This window comes from Schistocerca serialis, unplaced genomic scaffold (assembly GCF_023864345.2).
Source record: "Schistocerca serialis cubense isolate TAMUIC-IGC-003099 unplaced genomic scaffold, iqSchSeri2.2 HiC_scaffold_1029, whole genome shotgun sequence".
NCBI classification, from domain to species: Eukaryota; Metazoa; Arthropoda; class Insecta; order Orthoptera; family Acrididae; genus Schistocerca; species Schistocerca serialis.
In genome coordinates this window covers 95,001-100,000 of record NW_026047216.1, presented here as the reverse complement: position 1 = coordinate 100,000, position 5,000 = coordinate 95,001, and positions in this window count along the sequence as shown.

Here is a 5,000-nt window from a genome sequence, read left to right as displayed (position 1 = left end):
CACGCGCCAACACGTCCGCACAGCTGCGATACAAACCACCTGCGAGAACCGCTGGGGCGACCGAGCAGCAGACGGCGTCGCGGCGCCGAGCGCCGGGCGGCGGCGCATCCTCAGCGCACAAAGTCCTCAATCGGACCAGCACACTGCAGATGGCCACCGCGCTTCGCACCGGGCCCGCGAGGACCTACTTTGGCCGCAAGGCGCCGCGAGCAGGGGGCGCCGGCGCGCAGCTGCGCCGCCTGCCGCGTCCGTCGGCCGGCGCGCCTGCCACCGGCCGCCCCCACCAGCCGGCTGTAGCGCGTGCGCCCACGCACCGCGCTGCCAGCACGCCGGGCGGCCCCCCCTCACCGGCCGGGGACGGTCCCACCCAGCCACCGCCGCGTATCGCCTCACACCCAGATCCCCTTTCACGTTCGTGGGCATGGTGGGTCCCCTTTCACGTTCGTGGGCATGGTGGGTATCCCTGAAACAACCGGTTAATAGCTCGACCGATCGTCGCCAACACTGATTCACCTCTAGCGAGAACAACCGCACCACAACGGGTTACCGGTTGTTCATTTGCGTAACGTCACCAGCAAACGTACACGTCCATCGCCATTTGCAACGAGTATTGCATGCCTGTGTCAGGTGTCACAACACACTACGTCTGCCCACATAGACGCAACAACATGTGCACGCCTAGAGAACACGTGGAAGGTAGACCCCGTACGTATGCGGTGTCCATTGCGCGAACGACTGTCAGCCCGCCTCTGCAGCATGTCGCAGATGTGGAACGCGGTGCAACATGCTATCACGGTGTGTGAGAAGAGACGACTACGTCCGAATACACGCTCCACTACATCAACAGACTGCTCATGCTGATCGCCATCCAGGGCGTCCGTTCCTCCCACACGTCTGTATGGCGTACCACACTGCAATCCAGCTCTTATAGGGAGACGACACGTAGCTGCGTGCACAATATTTGGACTGTATGGTCCGCCGTTGCTAGGCGCTGTCGTCATACGGTCACATGGGCCACGATGTATCATTCAGTACATACGGAGCAATGTGCAGTACAGTTTGTGGGTTTTGCGTACATCGGCGGACAGGTGACAGGCCGTACCACAACGTAGGCTGAGTACGTCGGCATGCGAAGGGCATTGAACATGCAAACTTCTCACCGACCAGCTTGCGAAGGCAGGGGGGAAGGGGGGGGGGCATGTACGTCCTGCTGCTATCCACACTACAGTGTATAGCAGGAGCATGTGGAAAGTCAGCAACACCTGCAAGGTGTTTAACATGACGCGATACACAGGGGACCGGGCAGTGCGAGTAGCGAACTATATTGCGAGGGTTGCGGTTAGGCAACACTACACTACTTTAACGGGTTGCATAACAATTACAGAGCAGGTTCAGCGACAACGTGCGTCAGGTTAAGGCGCAATATAGTTTAGGTTACGGCGCACTTTAGGTTAGGTTAAGGCACATTATAGGTTAGGTTAAGGCACAACATGGGTTACGTTAAGGCACAACATGGGTTACGTTAAGGCACAACATGGGTTAGGTTAAGGCACAACATGGGTTAGGTTAAGGCACAACATGGGTTAGGTTAAGGCACAACATGGGTTAGGTTAAGGCACAACATGGGTTAGGTTAAGGCACAACATGGGTTAGGTTAAGGCACAACATGGGTTAGGTTAAGGCACAACATGGGTTAGGTTAAGGCACAACATGGGTTAGGTTAAGGCACAACATGGGTTAGGTTAAGGCACAACATGGGTTAGGTTAAGGCACAACATGGGTTAGGTTAAGGCACAACATGGGTTAGGTTAAGGCACAACATGGGTTAGGTTAAGGCACAACATGGGTTAGGTTAAGGCACAACATGGGTTAGGTTAAGGCACAACATGGGTTAGGTTAAGGCACAACATGGGTTAGGTTAAGGCACAACATGGGTTAGGTTAAGGCACAACATGGGTTAGGTTAAGGCACAACATGGGTTAGGTTAAGGCACAACATGGGTTAGGTTAAGGCACAACATGGGTTAGGTTAAGGCACAACATGGGTTAGGTTAAGGCACAACATGGGTTAGGTTAAGGCACAACATGGGTTAGGTTAAGGCACAACATGGGTTAGGTTAAGGCACAACATGGGTTAGGTTAAGGCACAACATGGGTTAGGTTAAGGCACAACATGGGTTAGGTTAAGGCACAACATGGGTTAGGTTAAGGCACAACATGGGTTAGGTTAAGGCACAACATGGGTTAGGTTAAGGCACAACATGGGTTAGGTTAAGGCACAACATGGGTTAGGTTAAGGCACAACATGGGTTAGGTTAAGGCACAACATGGGTTAGGTTAAGGCACAACATGGGTTAGGTTAAGGCACACCATGGGTTAGGTTAAGGCACACCATGGGTTAGGTTAAGGCACACCATGGGTTAGGTTAAGGCACAACATGGGTTAGGTTAAGGCACAACATGGGTTAGGTTAAGGCACAACATGGGTTAGGTTAAGGCACAACATGGGTTAGGTTAAGGCACAACATGGGTTAGGTTAAGGCACAACGTAGGTTAGGTTAAGGCACAACGTGGGTTAGGTTAAGGCACAACGTGGGTTAGGTTAAGGCACAACGTGGGTTAGGTTAAGGCACAACGTGGGTTAGGTTAAGGCACAACGTGGGTTAGGTTAAGGCACAACATGGGTTAGGTTAAGGCACACCATGGGTTAGGTTAAGGCACAACATGGGTTAGGTTAAGGCACAACATGGGTTAGGTTAAGGCACAACATGGGTTAGGTTAAGGCACAACATGGGTTAGGTTAAGGCACAACATGGGTTAGGTTAAGGCACAACATGGGTTAGGTTAAGGCACAACATGGGTTAGGTTAAGGCACAACGTAGGTTAGGTTAAGGCACAACGTGGGTTAGGTTAAGGCACAACATGGGTTAGGTTAAGGCACAACATGGGTTAGGTTAAGGCACAACATGGGTTAGGTTAAGGCACAACATGGGTTAGGTTAAGGCACAACATGGGTTAGGTTAAGGCACAACATGGGTTAGGTTAAGGCACAACATGGGTTACGTTACGGCACAACATGGGTTACGTTACGGCACAACATGGGTTACGTTACGGCACAACATGGGTTACGTTACGGCACAACATGGGTTACGTTACGGCACAACATGGGTTACGTTACGGCACAACATGGGTTACGTTACGGCACAACATGGGTTACGTTACGGCACAAATTAGGTTAGGTTACGGCACAAATTAGGTTAGGTTAAGGCACAAATTAGGTTAGGTTAAGGCACAAATTAGGTTAGGTTAAGGCACAAATTAGGTTAGGTTAAGGCACAAATTAGGTTAGGTTAAGGCACAAATTAGGTTAGGTTAAGGCACAAATTAGGTTAGGTTAAGGCACAAATTAGGTTAGGTTAAGGCACGATATAGGTTAGGTTAAGGCACGATATAGGTTAGGTTAAGGCACGATATAGGTTAGGTTAAGGCACGATATAGGTTAGGTTAAGGCACGATATAGGTTAGGTTAAGGCACGATATAGGTTAGGTTAAGGCACGATATAGGTTAGGTTAAGGCACGATATAGGTTAGGTTAAGGTACGATATAGGTTAGGTTAAGGTACGATATAGGTTAGGTTAAGGTACGATATAGGTTAGGTTAAGGTACGATATAGGTTAGGTTAAGGTACGATATAGGTTAGGTTAAGGTACGATATAGGTTAGGTTAAGGTACGATATAGGTTAGGTTAAGGTACGATATAGGTTAGGTTAAGGTACGATATAGGTTAGGTTAAGGTACGATATAGGTTAGGTTAAGGTACGATATAGCGTAGGTTCAGATACACATTGTTGTAGGGAAAGGTGTATTGGGGGGGGGGCGGCAGGTTCGTTGATAGTGATTATCGTAATTGGATGCCTGCGGTATTATCCGATTTGTCACGTCAGGATGCACTTTTGGCTCATGACAGGCGGCGCTCCGATTCCATGGTTGTGGCAGATCTGTGTCTTTCATTCCTGCCATTGTTTGTGTGCTGTGACAGGAGGCAGTATTGTGATGTTGGGTGCACCACTGTGTAGGACATGTGTGGGTGTTCGTGGCTTAGCTGAGCAATGTGCGGATGTCGGAAGGGTGGGATATTGTGTTTTCTGGGTGGACCTCCCGGTCTGGTAATGATAGTGTGGATTGTGTCATGTGGCGGAGAGGATGCACTGGATGTTCTTCCATGCTGGTGGTTAGATATTGTGTGTGATAAGAGAGTAGTGTGTGATAAGAGTGTCTGGCTGACGTGTGGTTCTCATTGTGTGCAGAGTCTTTCAGCATGTATAGGGACGGTTGTATATATTATCTGTATTCTGATGGCTCTGCATCTATTACTAATCAGTGCCGTGTATACGGTTACTCTAGTTCCAGTCGAAACTGTTCTATCTCTGTACATTAGTGACACTGCGGCTCCACTATGTTGCCGCCCCTGTCGGCCGTTTCCCCCAGTGTATGGCTAATGATTATCAGCAATCAGTCTATTAGTCAATACCGGTAGTGTGACGACGTCAAATGTCCGGGATGGGGGAAGCTACACCCTTCCCGTGGGTCAGGGCCTAGAAAGACTCTTCCCACGCAGGAGACTCGGACTGTCGTTACTCTTCCGAGACATATATGTGCCCAGCGTTTTTTTGCGGCTGCGAGTGCAACGCCAGGAGGCTCGGACTGTCGTTACTCTTCCGAGATATATATTTGCCCAGCGTTTTTTGCGACTGCGAGTGCAACGCCCACGGGTGCCGACATGGATGGGGCGCTTCCTAGCTGATGGCTCAGCATGAGAATCCGTACAGTGAGCAATGCGATCGCGTCTGTAGCTTGTACGTGGTACAGCTCGCAGCTCATGAATAGGGACAGCGGGAATGTCGCATATTGGAAATATCTCTTCATGAAACGCATGTTATAGGTGTGAATTGCACCTTACGAGTGCGGGAAACGTCCGCCGTTCATCCGCTGGCGATGCGA